Source organism: Lathamus discolor, chromosome W, assembly GCF_037157495.1.
Source record: "Lathamus discolor isolate bLatDis1 chromosome W, bLatDis1.hap1, whole genome shotgun sequence".
Classification (NCBI taxonomy): domain Eukaryota; kingdom Metazoa; phylum Chordata; class Aves; order Psittaciformes; family Psittacidae; genus Lathamus; species Lathamus discolor.
This window is the reverse complement of record NC_088908.1, coordinates 39698409-39717421: the sequence shown is the minus strand read 5'-3', so window position 1 is coordinate 39717421 and position 19013 is coordinate 39698409.

Here is a 19013-nt window from a genome sequence, read left to right as displayed (position 1 = left end):
TTTTGGCCATTTCTAACCTGCTTTTGCCCTTTTCTAACCTGCTTTTGCCCTTTTCTAGCTACTTTCAAGCCTTCTTTTTTCCCATTTCTTACGCACTCTTGGAAGTTTCAGAGAAGTTTTAGGCCATTTTGGCCATTTCTATTCCATTTTTTCCCACTTCTAATTCCTTTTAAGTCATTTTTAGCTATTTCTAAAGCATTTTTGGCCCATTTCAACCCATTTTAAGCCTTTTTTGCTCTTTTCTAAACAATTTGCCTATTTCTAACCCATTTCAAACCATTTCTGGCTACTGTTAAGCAACCTTGGCCATTTCTCTCCCCCTTTTGCCAATCTGAAACCCTCTTTAAGCCATTTTTTGCCGTTTCCCTCATATTCTTGCCCACTTTCAACCCGTTTCAAGCCATTTGCTTCCTTTTCGAACTATTTTGTGCCCATTCCTTACCTGTATTTCGCCATATTTGGCCATTTCTAAACTATTTTTGCCCACTTCTAATCCTTTTTTTGCCCATTTCTAATCCATTTTTGCCCATTTCCAAAATGTTTTATGCTCTTTTTGCCAATTCTAACCCATTTCTTAGCACCTTTCTAACCCGTTTTGAGCAATTTTGGGCCGTTTCTAACCTTTTTTATGCCACATTGGCCTCTTTCAAAGCCACTTTTAGCCATTTCGAAACCACGTTTTCGCACTTCTAAGTCGGTTTAAGTAGGCTTTGGCCATTTCTAGCCCCATTTTGCGCATTTCTAACCCATTTTTAGCCATTATTTTCCCTTTCCTTACTCTTTTTTTGCCTTTTTCTTACCCGCTTTCAGCCACCTTGGTCCTTAGCTAACCCATTTTTACTCCCTTCTAACCTGTCTGGAACCATTTTTGGCCATTTCTCACTCATGTGTACCCGTTTCTAACCCCTATAAAACCATTTTTGGCTATTTCTCAACAATTTGTGACATTTCTATCCCATGCTTGCCCATTTCGATCCTATTTTTGCCAAGTTTCAACCCGTTTTACGCCGCAGTTTTGCCTTTTCCGAACTGTTTTTGACCATTTCTAACCTGTTTTGTGCCGTTTTGGTCTATTCCTAGCCCATTTTTGGCCATTTCTAGCCCGTTCCGAGCATTTTTTGGTCTTTTCTAACCCATTTTTTGCCCTATTGAACCCACTTTTTGGCAATTTCATCTATTTCTAGCTCGCTTTTGGCCTTTTCTAACCCCTTTTTACCCACTTCTAACCTGTCTGGACACATTTTTGGCCATTTCTATGTCATTTTAAGCCTCTATTTTTCCTTTCCTAACCCATTTCTGTCAATTTCTAACCCGTTTTAAGCCATTCCTTTCCTTTCCTAACCACTTTCTTTCCTGTTTTCAACCATTTTTGTCCCTTTCTGACCTGGCTCTGCCCTTTTCTATCCCGTTTTAAGCCATTCTTTTCAATTTCTAAACACTTTTTCCCATTTCTATCCCATTTTTTCCCGTTTGACACTCGTTTTAAGCCATTTTTGGCCATTTCTAACCTGCTTTTGCCCTTTTCTAACCTGCTTTTGCCCTTTTCTAGCTACTTTCAAGCCTTCTTTTTTCCCATTTCTTATGCACTCTTGGAAGTTTCAGAAAAGTTTTAGCCCATTTTGGCCATTTCTATTCCGTTTTTTCCCACTTCTAATTCCTTTTAAGTCATTTTTAGCTATTTCTAAAGCATTTTTGGCCCATTTCAACCCATTTTAAGCCTTTTTTGCTTTTTTCTAAACAATTTGCCTATTTCTAACCCATTTCAAGCCATTTCTGGCTACTGTTAAGCAACCTTGGCCATTTCTCTCCCCCTTTTGCCAATCTGAAACCCTCTTTAAGCCATTTTTTGCCGTTTCCCTCGTATTCTTGCCCACTTTCAACCCGTTTCAAGCCATTTGCTTCCTTTTCGAACTATTTTGTGCCCATTCCTTACCTGTATTTCGCCATATTTGGCCATTTCTCAACTATTTTTGCCCACTTCTAATCCATTTTTTGCGTATTTCTAATCCTTTTTTTGCCCATTTCTAATCCATTTTTGCCCATTTCCAAAATGTTTTATGCTCTTTTTGCCAATTCTAACCCATTTCTTAGCACCTTTCTAACCCCTTTTGAGCAATTTTGGCCCGTTTCTAACCTTTTTTATGCCACATTGGCCTCTTTCAAAGCCAGTTTTAGCCATTTCGAAACCACGTTTTCGCACTTCTAAGTCGGTTTAAGTAGGCTTTGGCCATTTCTAACCCCTTTTTGCGCATTTCTAACCCATTTTTAGCCATTGTTTTCCCTTTCCTTACTCATTTTTGCCTATTTCTTACCCGCTTTCAGCCGTCTTGGGCCTTAGCTAACCCATTTTTACTCCCTTCTAACCTGTCTGGAACCATTTTTGGCCATTTCTCACTCATGTGTACCCGTTTCTAACCCCTATAAAACCATTTTTGGCTATTTCTCAACAATTTGTGACATTTCTATCCCATGCTCGCCCATTTCGATCCTATTTTTGCAAGTTTCAACACGTTTTACGCCGCGGTTTTGCCTTTTCTGAACTGTTTTTGACCATTTCTAACCTGTTTTTTGCCGTTTTGGTCTATTTCTAGCCCATTTTTGGCCAGTTCTAGCCCGTTCAAAGCATTTTTTGGTCTTTTCTAACCCATTTTTTGCCCTATTGAACCCACTTTTTGGCAATTTCACCTATTTCTAGCCCGCTTTTGGCCTTTTCTAACCCCTTTTTACCCACTTCTAACCTGTCTGGACACATTTTTGGCCATTTCTAAGTCATTTTAAGCCTCTATTTTTCCTTCCCTAACCCATTTCTGTCAATTTCTAACCCGTTTTAAGCCATTTCTTTCCTTTCCTAACCACTTTCTTTCCTGTTTTCAACCATTTTTGTCCCTTTCTGACCTGGTCCTGCCCTTTTCTATCCCGTTTTAAGCCATTCTTGGCAATTTCTAAACACTTTTTCCCATTTTTGCCCGTTTGACACTCGTTTTAAGCCATTTTTGGCCATTTCTAACCTGCTTTTGCCCTTTTCTAGCTACTTTCAAGCCTTCTTTTTTCCCATTTCTTACGCACTCTTGGAAGTTTCAGAAAAGTTTTAGGCCATTTTGGCCATTTCTATTCCATTTTTTCCCACTTCTGATTCGAAGAAAACTCCAGGAACAAACTTGCCAAGAAAGTTTTCAAGCTGACAAGCAGGTATTCTTTATTGCGGCGGCGGGAGACACGTGGGATAGCTCCTCCTAATGTGTGTCTCACTCTGTTGCTCCACAAGCCGTCCTTATATAGTCCCTGGGCATACGTACATTACGTCATTTTCCAGAAAGTTCTGCGCATGCGTACAGAATTGTGGTGGTGGTCTCTGAGGGTCCTTTACTTCTTCCAACAATGTTCATCACTTCTGGCAGCCTTTGGAGCATGCGCAGTAGATGCTCATACCAGTTTAATTGGTTCGTTAGCACAGGAGACAGAATAATCCTCCTATCCTCCTACTTATCACTTAGTTTAACAGTAGCCCATCGTGGACACCTGCCGTTCCCAGATACTCCGTATCCCTGTGTCCTGTTCTTCTAGCCTGTTTTTCTTAAAACTCTGTCAACTATAACAATTTATCTTGTACAAGAATGCTCAGTGTGTTCTCTAGCTGCACTCTATTTTTTTTCTATGTATCATGCACTTTAGTAATTTTCCATTGCTACTGTTACAAAGCCATCAAACTTAGCATTACTTAAAACTGATTCTAAAGGTTTTTATATTACATTTTGTGATTTTCTGTCCCCCTTGTTTCAAATCCCCCCTTTTTCTGTCCTTTTGCAAATTCTTTTGCAACATTTTATATATTACCATTACCATCAAAAGTCTTTTGAAATAATTTCCTGTTTCTACTTGGTGCTTAATTTCACTCCTTTTACAGTCTTCATAATTTATCATAGCATTTACAACACCAGAGGGAACTTTGTATCATACCACAAGTAATCAATATTAAAATAATTAACACCAATATACCTGCAGCCAGTTTCTTCAACCAGGAGAGATCAGGTAATCATGAAGTTAACCCTTTCCATATTTTTTTTCAAAACCCCAGGAGGTGTCATCCATGGCCATTTCATGAAATATCTTAGTTTGTTTCCAAATTTCCTCCAGATCTGTTTCAATTCTGCCACTTTGGTCTATATAGGAGCAACAACTTTCACTGATTATGGAACAAACCCCTCCTTGTGATGTCAATAACATGTCTAGAGCCATTCGGTTTTGTAATACCATCTTAGATAGGCTAGTTATCTCTCGTTCTGCCTGGATTATATCAATGTTTTTATTTTCCATTTTCTCTATGGTTGCTGAGATAGTTATAATTTATAATTCACTTATTCCCAAAGATGGAATTAGCCGTCTTACAAAACTATGAAATGCAGGGTGCTGTTCAATAATAGGGTTAAACCCTTGCTTAATCTGTTTAGCAAAATTGGGTATTACAGCACCTAAGGTGCATGCCCCCTTCTAGTTGAGGGCTAGAGTCTTATAAGCATTTTCTCCACATAACCAATACCATCCTTTCCCGTTAGGAATGGGCCACCACTGAATTACGATACCATCTATATTAATAGTGTGATTGCAATTTGAATGGTGACCTACATCTGTGGCATTTAAACAAGCATGATCTCCTACCCTGGTTCCCAGTGTAATACATCTTTGTGCACAGGTGTAATATTTATTACCTGCATTAAGATTAAATATTCCAAATTTTAACTTTTCCTTCGAATACAGATTGCTAGTGTTCACCCACAAATTTGTCCATGAGACAGTGTTAGGAATTGGAACTCCAATTAATGGGAGATCCAGGCTTTCTCCTGATTTAAGCAACTGTGCACACACCCAACAGTCAGTACGATTGAAAACCTTAGTGACATTCTGCACTAATTTCAGGTATAAGTTCTGGTCCCATGCTTGTGCTCCGGTTATCATATGAGTCCTAATTGTGACCGACGCAATTTCATACGCAAGGGTCCTGAAGGTTTGACCTGCCATGTCTTCTCTGGCTCTAGTGCTTTCATTATTCTTGAGTAATGCATTCAAGCAGGTTGTTCCTTTATTTTCACTGCTGTAAAGTTGGTCAGTAATCTCTGGTACGGTCCGATCCACTTCTCCTGTAGAGGATCTCCTGAAAAATTTTTAACATAAACCCAGTCTCCAGATCTGAAAGGGTGAATCAGATAACCCAGACCTCTTGCTCTTGTCCCTACTGTTCTCTTATTTATCTCCTCCAACTGTTTTCCCAGATGGATCAGAAACTGTCGGAGATAGCCTTCCCCCACTTCCTGAAGACTTTCTCCTTTAAACTGGGACTGATATGGTCTTCCATACAAAATCTCAAATGGGCTAACCTCTTCTTTTGACCAAGGTTTAGTTCGAATTCTTAATAGAGCCAGTGGTAAAGCTTGGTACCAATATAAATTTGTTTCCTGACATATTTTACTAATCTGTTTAATCAGATGGTTCATCTTTTCTACTTGCCCACTGGCCTGAGGCCTGTATGGAACACGTAGTTGCCAATCAATTTCAAAATTTTTTTGCTAATTTCTTGTGACAATTTTGCACTAAAGTGTTAACCTCGGTCTGAAGAAATTGCCTCTGGTACTCCAAAACGAGGTATGATCTCGTTAAATAATATTTTAATCACTTGTCTTGCATTATTTATCCTACAAGGGAATGCTTCTGGCCAGCCTGAAAAAGTATCCTTTAACACCAACAAATATTGATAACCTCCTTTTCTTGATAATTCAGAAAAATCTGTTTGCCACTGCTGTCCCAGATAACTTCCTCTCCCAATTGTCCCAGTTTGATTTCTATTTTCAGTTTTAGGATTATTCTTAAGACATAGCTGACATAGTTTTGTCACTAATTGAACTGTAGTATATAGATTTCTTCCTACAATTTGTTTAAGTGTTTATACAAAGAGTTACTATCACAATGAGTTTTATTATGTTCCTCCTGAACTAACTTCCAGAGTTGGTTATAGGGGGTTACAATTCTCCCATCCGGTATCTGAACCCCACCCTCTTTATTTTCCTGTCCTTTTAGATCTTGAATCAATTTTCTATCCTCTTTTGAATACCTAGGTTTAGATTTCTCAATTGTTAGTTTGCCATCAGGGATTAAGGACATGATTTTAGATTGTTCAGCTGCTCGTTTGGCTTCAAAATCGGCCAAATTATTTCCAATTTCCTGATCAGAGTCACCTTGGTGTCCTTTACAGTACATAATAGCTACTTCTTCAGGTAGCTGAACAGCTTCTTGTAATTGTAGAATTTCTGTAGCATATTTAATCTGTTTCCCTTGTGTGTTCAAAAGTCCTTGCTCTTTCCAGATAGCACCATATGCATGGACCACACCAAATGTGTATTTAGAATCAGTCCAAATATTTATCCTTTTATCTTCAGCCAATTCCAGGGATCTCATTAATGTTATTATTTCTGCCTTCTGGGCAGAGGTGTTTGCTGGTAAAGGTTTAGCTTCTATTACCTGTGAAGTGGTGGTAACGGCATATCCTGCCTTTCGTTCACCTGGTTTCGTTCATGAAGCTACTACCTCAGTAAACCAAGAATCAGCACCTTCCAGAGGTTTTTCTTTCAAGTCTGGTCAGCTCAAATACACAGTCTCTATGGTGGCCAAGCGATTGTGTGTTAGTTGTTCTGTCAGTTGTTCCTGCAAAAAGGATGCTGGATTCACAACATTAGTGACCACAAGTTCTATATCATCTTGTTCCACAAGGGTGGCCTGGTATTTTATAAAACGTGAAGGAGATAACCAGTGGGCTCCTTTCTTTTCCAGGACTGCTGATACCACATGGGACACTAGCACAGTAATCTTCTGTCCCAAGGTGAATTTGCGAGCATCTTCAATATTCATGACAACCGCCGCCACAGCCCTTAGGCATCCGGGCCATCCGTTTCTCGCTTCAGCCAGTTTTTTGAAAAATATGCCACTGCCCTTCTGTATGGTCCTAGTTTCTGAGCAGGGACCCCCAAAGCTATTCTCTATTCTTCATAGGAATATAGCCTAAAGGATTTAGTCACATCCAGAAGCAACAGAGTTGCAGCTCTCATTAGCTCTGTTTTTAAATTTTTAAAAGCCCCTCTGCTGCATCAGTCCATTTTAAGAGGGAGGGTTTCCTTTCAACAGTTCATATAGTGGTCTTACCAGAACACCATAATCATTGCTCCAAAGTCTGCACCCATCCGGTCATTCCCAGGAATGCCCGGAGCTCCTTGGTGGTCGACGGTCATGGAGTCTGACAAATGGCTTCTTTTCTAGCAGCTCCAAGTTCTGTCTGTCCTCCTGCTATTTCATAACCTAGGTAGGAAACTCAGGTTTGGATTAGTTGGGCCTTTCATTTGGATACCCAATAACCATTCAGTCCCAGAAAATTTAATAATTCCACTGTCCACTGGATACATTCTTCCTTTGTTTCTGTAGCAATTAATAGGTCATCCACATATTGTAACAGAGTCCCGTCTGAGTAGGTGGCTTCCGTGATTCTAGTTCTCATGCTAGCTGATTTCCCAAAATTGCTGGACTGTTTAAAACTCTTTAGGTAATACTGTCCAAGTTAATTGAGTTTCCCTTCCTGTGTCAGGATTTTCCCATTCAAAAGCAAATAACTTTGGCTTTCTTTGGCCAATGGTAAGCAAAAGAAAACGTCCTTCAAATCCAGGACGGCAAACCATTTCTGACTATTCTTCAATTTAGTCAGTAAGTCATACAAATCAGCTACTACTGGACGAATATCCATCTCATGATCGCTGCATCCAAGGTTGCCCTGAAGCATCACATTCTCAATATGCCCTTCCCTGCGGGTGAGCACACGGTCAAGCATGGCACCTGTCCTTGTTGGCTCCTCTATTACATGCAGAAGGAAGTTGTCTTCCACACAATCGAGGAACCTCCTGGATTGCTTGTGCCGGGCCGTACCGTCCCTCCAACAGATATCAGGGTGGTTGAAGTCACCCATGAGAACAACGGCCTGCGAGCGTGAGGCTTTTCCTATCTGTCTGTAGAGTGCTTCATCCACAGGTTCTCCTTGATCAGGCGGCCTGTAGCAGAATCCCACAGTAATGTCTCCCACGGCTGTTTTCCCTTTAACCCTGACCCACAAACTCTCTGTAAACTGCTCACCTGCCCCCAGACAGAGTTCTATACTCTCCAGCCTATCCCTAACATAAAGGGCAACTCCCCCTCCCCGCCTGCCAGGCCTGTCTTTTCTAAAGACCCTGTAACCTTCCATTCCAACACTCCAGTCATAGGAGCCATCCCACCATGTTTCTGTGATACCTATTATATCATACCCCCGTAGATGTGCACACATCTCTAATTCCTCTTGTTTGTTCCCCATGCTACGGACGTTTGTATGGAGGCATCTGAGACGAGCTCCAATTGAAGCCGGCTCGTTGGCTGGAACAGCTGGAATATATCTTCATCGTTCTGAGCATTTATTATAGGTGCTGGCAACTGACTGGGTGTGTTGGGATGGAATGATGCCCCCCTCCCCCATCACATCTAGTTTAAAGCCTCCTTGACCAGTCTGGCAAGCCCCCTACCAAAACTGTTCTTCCTCTTCTTTGTCATCAGACCAGCTCCACCAGCCCCCAGTAGATCTGGCCTACAAACTTCAGTCCTGTGTTCAAGAAACCCAAACCCCTGACTATGATACCACCCTTTTAACCATTTATTAACCTGGCTAATCCTCCTAGCTTATTTTAGGTCCTCCCCTGTGTCCTGGAGAATTGACGAATAGGCTACCTGAGCTTCAGAGCCCCTAACCACCTTTCCCAGGGCTCTGCAGTCTTTCTTTATGGTCCCCAGTCTACTACTACCTATATCCCTAGCACCCACATCGATCACTAAGAGTGGGTTATAGTCCGTTGGACTTACTAGAGCAGGCAGCCTCTCTGTAACATCCCTGATCCGTGCCCCTGGTAGGCAACACACCTCCCTCAAGACCGGGTCAGGCTGAGAGACGAGTTCTTCTGTCCCTTTCAAAGTAGAGTCCCCTACTACTACAACCCGACGCTTTTTCTTGGCAGTGCCAGTAGAGATCTTTACCTGTGCATCAGCCGGCTGTTTCTGGTGCAAGTGTGTTTCCTCATTAGCTTCCTGCAGGACAGCAAAGTAGTTCTGTGTGGGGACAACAGATTTAGGAGGAAGCTCCTTGCCTTTAAATGTCCTTTTCCTCCTTCTTTTGTTGTGTTTTTTTTTTTTTTCTCACTAATTCCCAGCTTCCCAGGTTGGTGGCCTCCTCCTTTCCTTCATGACCTTGAGGTGAAGCTTGAGTCCCCCGCAGAGTTTGGGCCTGGAGCAAGCAGCCCTACTTCCTCTCAGCTACCCTGACATATTGTAGTGTATTAATAGCATCCTGCATCTCAGCCACCTGCTGCAGGAGGACCTCCACCAGAGAGCACCGAGTGCAGCCCTGCCCATTGTGGACCTTTCCCTCACAAGACCAGTGAAGGCACTCTCTACACTCCAAGCTCTGCACTGCAGGCTTCCCTGTCATCTGCTTTGTCTGGGTGCCTATGCTGGCCACTGCCGGGGCAGCCAGAGCAGAGCTCCCAGACCAGGCCCTGGTCATATGACAGGTGCTCACCATCCCTCTCGACTGCTGTATTCGCCCCGCTCCTGGTCACTCGAGCTCCCTGGGGCAGGTTTTTAATGACTCAGATATGGTGCCGCTGCTCCTGGCTACGCCCCTGTGAGTCAGCTGCTTGCGTCAGCTGAGCTGCCGGCTCCTGGGCAAGTCCTGATGAGGACATGAGGCTCCCTCGGTATCTCTTGCCGCTCTGAGTTGAGGCTCTTGGACACTGATCTCTCCCCCCCGCTCTGGTGCTGAAGGCGTCCTCTCTCGAGCTACTCACTTCAGCAAATTTCCATGCAGAACTTAGCGTTTCTATGCAAAACTTAGCGTTTCAATGGAGAACCTAGTGTTACAATAGAGAATGTAGCATTTCAATAAAGAACTTATCATTTCAATGGAGAACGTAGCATTTGAATGCTGAACGTAGCGTTTCAATGCAGAACGTGGCCTTTAAATGCAGAACGTAGCCTTTCAAAGCAGAACTTTGTGTTTCAATAGAGAAATTAGCGTTTCAGTGCAGAACTTACCTTTTCAGTGCAGAACTTACCGTTTCAATGCAGAACTTACTGTTTCAATGGGGAACTTCGTGATTCAATGCAGACGCTAATGTTTCAATGCAGAATGTAGCGTTTCAGTAGAATGCAGCGTTTCAATGCAGAATGAGTTTCAATGCAAAAAGCTGTGTTTTAATGAATAACGAGGCGTTTCAATGAAGAACGCTGGGTTTCAATGCAGAATGTGGTGTTTCAATGTAAAATGCAGCGTTTCAATGTGGAAACAGCATTTCAATGCTCTATGATGAGCTTAGCATTTCAATGTAGAAATTAGTTTCTTAAAGCTGAACATAGCATTTCAATGGCGAACTTACCATTTTAATGGGGAATTTTGTGTTTCAGTGCAGAACTAACTGTTTCAATGGAGATTGTAGCTTTTCATTGCAGAACTTGAAGTTTCAATGGAGAACGTAGCGTTTCAATGCAGAAGTTTCTGTTTCATTGGAGAACTTCAGTGTTTCAATGGCAAACTTAGCATTTCTATCCAGAACTTAGCTTTTCACTGGAAAACTTAATGTTCCAATGCAGAACTTAGTGTTTCAATGCAGAACGTAGCGTTTCTATGGAGAACATAGCACTTCAATGCAGAACTTACCGTTTCAATGGAGAACATTAGCATTCCAATGGAGAACTTAGCCTTTCGATGCAGAACTCAGTGTTTCATTGCAGAACTTAACGTTTCAATGGAGAACTTAGCTTTTCAGTTCAGAACGCAGCGTTTCAATACAGGGCTTAGTTTTTCAATGCAATACATAGCGTTTCAATGCAGAACGCACCGTTTCAATTCACTACTTATTGTTTCAATGCAGAACGCACCGTTTCAATGGAGAACTTAGTGTTTCAATGCAGAATTTAGTATTTCAATGCAGCACTGAATGTTTCAGTTTATAGATTTTCTTTTTTAATAGAGAGATTAGTCTCATAATGCAGAACTTACTGTTTGAATGCAGAAGTTAACATTTCTTGGAAGAACTTACTGTTTCAATGTAGTATTTTTTCTTTCAATGCAGTACTTATCGTTTCAATGCAGTACTTATTGTTTCAATGCAGAACTTACCTTTTCAATGGAGAGCTTACTGTTTCAATGGAGAACTAACTGTTTCAATGCAGAACTTACCGTTTATTGGAGAACTTAATGTTTCAATTCAGAAGGTAGCATTGCATTGGAGAACATAGCGTTTCAATGGAGAAAATAGCGTTTCAATAAGGAACGTAGCGTTTCAATGCAGTACGTAGTGTTTCAATGCAGAACGCAGCCTGTCAATGCAGAACTTCGTGTTTCAATAGAGAAATTAGAGCTTCAATGCCGAACTCAGTGTTTCAACTGGGAACTTAGTGTTTCAGTGCAGACGTTAGTGTAACCATGCAGAACGCAGCATTTCAATGCAGAACACAGCGTTTCAATGAAGAATTACCGGTTCAATGGGGAACTTAGTGTTTCAATGCAGACGTTAGTGTATCAATACAGAACGCAGCGTTTCAATGCAGAACGCAGTGTTTCAATGAGGAATATAGTGTTTCAATGCCGAACGCAGCACTTTGATGGAGAACTTAGTGTTTCAATGCAGAACTTAGCGTTTCAATGCAGAACTCAGTGTTTCAATGCAGAACGCAGCGTTTCAATGCAGAACGTAGTGTTTCTATGATGAAATGAGTGTTTCAATAGAGAAATTAGTTTCTTAAAGCAGAACTTAGCATTTCAATGGAGAGCTTAGCTTTTCAATGCAGAAATTGCCTTTTCAATGGAGTACTTAGCGTTTCAATGCAGAAGTTATTGTTTCAATGCACAAGTTATTGTTTCAATGTAGAACTTAGTGTTTCATTGGAGAACTTCAGTGTTTCAATGGAGAACTTAGCATTTCTATTCAGAACTTAGCTTTTCAATGGAAAATTTAATGTTTCAATGCAGAAGTTAGTGTTTCAATGCAGAATGTAACATTTCAATAGAGAAATTGGCGTTTCAATGATGAACTTAGTGTTTCAATTGAGAACATAGTGTTTCAATGGTGACCATAGCGTTTCAATGCAGAACTTAGAGTTTCAATGCTGTAATTAGGGCTTCAATGCAGAAATTATGGTTTCAATACAGAACTTAACGTTCCAATGCAGAAGTTATTGTTTCAATGCAGCACTTAGCATTTCAATGCAGCACTTAGTTTTTTAGTATATAGATTTTCTGTTTTAATAGAGAGATTAGTCTCGTAAGGCAGAACTTATTGTTTCAATGCAGAAGTTAGCATTTCTTGGGAGCGCTTACTGTTTCAATGCACTACTTTTTGTTTCAATGCACTACTTATTGTTTCAATACAGTACTGTGTTTTAATGGAGAGCTTACTGTTTTAATTGAGAATTTTAGCATTTCAATGAGGAACTTAGTGTTTCAATGCAGCACTTAGTGTTTCAGTTTAGAGATTTAGAGTTTTAATGGAGAGCTTAGTCTCTTAATGCAGAACTTATTGTTTCAAAGCAGAAGTTAGCATTTCTTTGGAGAACTTAGCGTTTCAATGCAGTACTTACTGTTTCAATGGAGAACTTACTGTTTCAATGGTGAACTTAGCGTTTCAATGCAGAATGCAGTGTTTCTATGATGAACTTAGCTTTTCAATGAAGAAATTAGTTTCTTATTGCAAAACGTAGCGTTTCAATGTAGAACTTAGCGTTTAAATATAGAACCTTAGCGGTTCAAAGCAGAACTTAGCGTTTCAATGAAGAACTTAGCGTTTCAGTGGTGAACTTAACTTTTCAATGGAGAAGTTAGTATTGCAATGCAGAACATTAGTGTTTCAATGGAGAACTTACAGTTTTAATATAGAACATCAGTGTTTCAAAGCAGAACTTAGCGTTTCAGTGGAGAACTTAGTGTTTCAGTGGAGAACTTAGCATTTCAATGGAGAACGTAACGTTTCAATGGAGAATGTAACGTTTCAATGGAGAATATTAGCGTTTCAATGGAGAACTTTGCTTTTCAATGGAGAACTTAGCGTTTCAATGGCGAAGTTAGCATTTCAATCCAGAACATTAGTGTTTCAATTGAGAACTTATTGTTTCAGTGGGGAACTTAGCGTTTCAATGTAGAATTTAGCATTTCAATGTAGAACATGGGATTTCAACTGAGAAAATTAGTGTTTCACTGTAGAACGTAGCGTTTCAATGCAGAACTCAGCTTTTCAATTCAGAACATTGTGTTTCAGTGCAGAACTTAGCGTTTCAGTATAGAAAATTTGTGTTTCGAAGCAGAACTGAACGTTTCAATGCAGAATTAAGCGTTTCAATGGACAACCTAGCATTTCAATGAAGAACCTAGCGTTTCAATGCAGAACTTAGAGTTTCAAAGCAAAAGGTAACTTTTCAATAGAGAACTTTGCTTTTCAATGAAGAACATTGCGTTTTAATGCAGAAGGTGTTTTTACAAAGGAGAACGTTGTATTTCAATGCAGAACATTAGTGTTTCAATGCAGAACTTAGCGTTTCAATGTAGAACGTAGCATTTCAATACAGAACATTAGTGTTTCAAAGCAGAACTTGACGTTTCAGTAGAGAACTTAGTATTTCATTGGAGAACATCAGTGCTTCAATGGAGAACTTAGTGTTTCAGTTTAGAACATTAGCGTTTCAATGGAGAACTGAGGGTTTCAATGCAGAACTTAGCGTTTCAATGGATGACTGACGTGGTTTAAACCCAACCACAAACCTCGTCCACTCACTCCCCCCCTTCTTTCCCTCCCTCTACTCCTGGAGGGATGGAGAGGGGAATCAAAAAGAATGCAGCTCCCATGGGTTGAGATAAGAACAGTTTAGTAACGAAGGTATCAGACAAATCACTCCTGCTACCACCAATAATAATAATGATAAAGGAAATAACAAGAGGAGAGAATGCAACACCTCAACAACAGCCAACCAATAACTCGCCCCACTTCCCCCAGCCGAGCACCGACCAATACCTCCTCCAACCCTGCCGTCCTAGCCCTTCCGGGTAACTCCCAGTTACATCCTGGGCATGACGTGCTGGGGTATGGAATACGTCTTTGGTCAGTTTGGGTCAGGTGTCCTGTCTCTGCTTCCTCCCAGCTTCCCCTCCTCCCTGGCAGAGCATGAGGCTCAGAAAGTCCTTGGGCAGACCAAACATTTGAGCAGCAACTAAAAACATCGGTGTTATCAGCACTGTTCCCAGGCCGAAAAATCAAAACACAGCACAGCACTAGCTACCAAGAAGGAGAAAAATAACTGCCACTGCTGAACCCAGGACAACTGGCTAGCAACATGTAGAACTTATCCTTTCAATGGAGAACTTAGAGTTTCAATGCAGAACTTAGCGCTTCAATGCAGAAATTAATGTTTCAATGGAGAACTTAGCCTTTCAATGGAGAACTTACTGTTTCAGTGGAGAACTTAGTATTTCAATGGAGAACAATATTGTTTCGATGGAGAACTCAGTGTTTCAATGCAGAACTCAGCATTTCAATGGAGAACTAAGTGTTTATAGAGGGAGCGTATGTTTTTGAATGGAGAAATTCTCTTAATGGAGAACTTGTCATTTCAATGGAGAACTTAGCGTTTCAATGCAGAACTTAGCATTTCAATGGAGAACTTACTGTTTCAATGGATAAATTACTATTTCAATGGAGAAATTAATATTTCAATTGATAAATTAATATTTCAATGGAGAAAGTAGTGTTTCAATGGAGAACTTAGTATTTCAATGGAGAACATCAGTCCTCCAATGGAGAACTTAGCATTTCAATTTAGAACATTAGTGTTACAAATCTGAACCTAGTGTTTCATTGGAGATAATGGTATTTCAATGGAGAACTTTGCTTCTCTATGGAGATCTTAGAATTTCAAAGAACTTAGCATTTCAATAAAGAACTTGGTGTTTCAATGCAGAACTGAGCCTTTCAATACAGAACTTAGCCTTTCAATGGGGAACATTAGTGTTTCAACGCAGAACTTAGCGTTTCAATGGAGAACATGGCGTTTCAATGGAGAACTTTGCTTTTCAATGTAGAACTTTATTTTTCAATGGAGAACTTTGTTTTTCAATGGGGAACTTAGCTTTCCAATAGAGCATTTAGCTTTTCAATGAAGAACCTAGCGTTTTAATGCAGAACACAGCATTTCAATGGAGAACTTACGTTTGCAATGCCAAAATTAGTGTTTCAATGCAGAACTTAACTTTTCAATGGAGAACTTAGATTTTCCATGCAGAATTTAGTGTTTCAATGGAGAACTTTGTGCTTCAAAGGAGAACTTAGTGTTTCAATGAAGTACAAAGCGTTTCAAAGCAGAACTTAGCCTTTCAATGGAGAACTTACTGTTTCAATGGAGAAATTAATATTTCAATGGAGAAAGTAGTGTTTCAATGGATAACTTAGTATTTCAAGGGAGATCATCAATGTTTCAAAAGATAACTAAGCGGTTCAGTGCAGAACTTAGCGTTTCCATGGAGAACTTAGCGTTTCAATGGATAACTTAGTGTTTCAATGCAGAACTGAGCCATTCAATACTGAACTTAGTGTTTCAATGGAGAACATTAGTGTTTCAATGGAGAACATTAGTGTTTCAGTTGAGAACATAGCGTTTCAGTGGAGAACCTTGTATTTCAATGTGGAACATTATTGTTTCAAAGCAGAACTTATTGTTTCATTGGAGAATTTACGGTTTCAATGCAGAAAGTAGTTTTTCAATGGAGAACATTCATTCCTCAATGGAGAACGTTGCTTTTCAATGGAGAACTTTGCTTTTCAATGGAAAACTTAGCGTTTCAATGCAGAACTTAGAGGTTCAATGGAGAACATAGAGTTTCAGTAGAGAACCTTGTATTTCAATACGGAATATTATTTTTTCACAGCTGAACTTATTGTTTCATTGGAGAATTTACAGTTTCAATGCAGAAAGTAGTATCTCAATGGAGAAATTAGTATTTCAATGGAGAAATTAATATTTCAATGGAGAAAGTAGTGTTTCAATGGAGAACTTTGCTTTTCAATGGCGAACTTAGCGTTTTAATGAAGAAAGTATTTTTCAATGGAGCATATTAGGTTTTCAATGCACCACATTAGGGTTTCAATGGAGAACTAAACGTTTCAATGGAGAACTTACCGTTTCAATGGAGAACTTACTGTTTCAATGGAGAAATTAGCGTTTTAATGGAGAACTTAGCATTTCAATGGAGGATTTAGCATTTCAATGGATAACTTTGCTTTTCAGTGGAGAACTTAGCTTTTCAATAGAGAACATTAGCTTTTCAATGGAGAACTTACCATTTCAATTGAGAATTTAACGTTTCAATGCAGAACTTATCGTGTCAATATAGAACTTAGCATTTCAATGGAGAACTTGGAATTTTAATGTAGAACATTAGTGTTTCAATGGAGAACTTAGCGTTTCAAAGGAGAACTTAAGGTTTCCATAGAGAACTTAGCTTTTCAATGGAGAACTTAGCGTTTCAATGGAGAACTTAACATTTCAATGGAGAGTATAAGTGTTTCAGTGGAGAACTTAGCATTCCAGTGGAGAATTTAGCGATACAATTCAGAAATTATCGTTTCAATGGAGAATGTAGCGTTACAATGCAGAACTTAGCATTTCAATCAGAACTTAGCGTTTCAATGCAGAACTGAGCCTTTCAATGCAGAACTAAGCGTTTCAATGCTGAACTCAGCATTTCAAAGGAGAACTTAGTGTTTCAATGGAAAACTTAGCATTTTGAAGGGGAATATTTGTGTTTCATTGGAGAACCTAGAATTTCAAAAGAGAACATTAGTGTTTCAATTCAGAACTTAGCGTTTCCATGGAGAACTTAGTGTTTCAATGGAGAATTTAGCATTTCAATGTATAACTTATCATTTCAATGAAGAACTCGGCATTTCAACAGAGTCCATTACTGTTTCACTGGAGAACTTAGCATTCAACTGCAGAAGTCACCGTTTCAAAGCAGAACACAGCATTTCAATGCAGAACTGAGCATTTCGTTGCAGAACTTAGCGTTTCAAAGCAGAACTTAGCGTTTCAATGGAGAACTTACTGTTTCAATGGAGAAGTTTGCTTTTGAATGAAGTTTGCTTTTGAATGGAGAACTTTGGATTTCCATGACGAACATTAGTGTTTCAATGCAGAACATAGTGTTTCAATGGAGAACTTAGCCTTTCAATGGAGAACTTAGCCTTTCAATGCAGAAAGTATTTTTTCGAAGGAGAATTTAGTATTTCAATAGAGAACATTATTGTTTCAATGGAGAACTTAGTGCTTCAGTGGAGAACTTAGTATTTCAATGGAGAACATCATTGTTTCAATAGAGAACTTAGCACTTCAATGCAGAACTTAGCGCTTCAGTGCAGAACTTAGCCTTTATTTAGAGAGCCTTAATTTTTCAATGGAGAACTTATTCTCTTAGAAGACAACTTATCATTTCAATGGAGAAATTCTCATTTCAATGAAGAACATTAGTGTTTCAATGGAGGAATTTGCTTTTCAATTGAGAAGTTAACATTTCAAAGAACTGAGCCTTTCAATGCAGAACTTAGCATTTCAATGCATAACATTAGTGTTTCAATGGAGAACTTAGGGTTTCAATGGAGAACTTAGGGTTTCAATGGAGAATTTAGCATTTCAATGGAGAACTTAGCATTTCAATTTAGAACATTAGTGTTCCAATGGAGAACTTAGCGTTTCAATGGAGAACTTAGCCTTTCAATGGAGAACTTAGCGTTTCAATGCAGAACTTAACGTTTCAATGTAGAACTTAGTGTTTGAATGGACAACTTAATGTTTAATGGAGAACTTAGCGTTTCAATGGAGAACATTAGTGTTTCACTGGCGGACTTAGTGCTTCAATGCAGAAGTTAGCATTTCAATGGATAAATTTGCTTTTCAGTTGAGAGCTTAGAATTTCAAAGAACTTAGCGCTTCAATGCAGAACATGGTGTTCCAATGCAGAACTGAGCCTTTCAATACAGAAATTAGCGTTTCAATGGTGAACTTTAATGTTTCAATGAGGATCTTAGCGTTTCAATTGAAAACATTGCTTTTCAATGGAGAACTCAACCTTTCAATGGAGAACATAGTGTTTCAATGCAGAACTTAGTGTTTCAATGCAGAACTCAGCATTTCAATGCAGAACTCAGCATTTCATTGCAAAACTTAACATTTCAATAGAGAGAAGTAGTTTCTCAATGGAAAACATTCTCTTAAAGGAGAACATAGCGTTTCATTGGAGAACTTAGAGTTTTAATGGAGAACCTAACATTTAAATGCAGAACTGATCCTTTCAAAGCAGAACTTAGTGACTCAATAGAGAACTTTGCGTTTCAATGCAGAACTTACCTTTTCAATGGAGAATTTAGTGTTTCAATGCAGACGTTACTGTTTCAATGGAGAACTTAGACTTTCAATCCATAACTTAGCTTTTCAGTGGAAAACTTAATGTTTCAATGCAGAAGTTAGTGTCTCAAGGCAGACATCAGGGTTTCAATGGAGAACTTAGCATTTTAACGGGGAATTTTTTGTTTCAATGCAGAACTTAGTGTTTCAATTGAGAACATCGCGTTTCAGAGCAGAGCATAGGGTTTCAATAGAGAACATTGCGTTTTAATGAAGAACATAGCCTTTCAAAGCAAAACATAGCGTTTCAATGCAGTACGTAGTGTTTCAATGCAGAACACAGCGTTTCAATGCAGAACGCAGTGTTTCAATGCAGAACACAGTGTTTCAATGCAGAACACAGCGTTTCAATGCAGAATTTAGCATTTCAATGAAGAATGTAGTGTTTCAATGGGTAATATAGCCTTACAATGGAGAACGTAGCGTTTCTAATGGAGAAATTAAGGTATCAATGGATAACG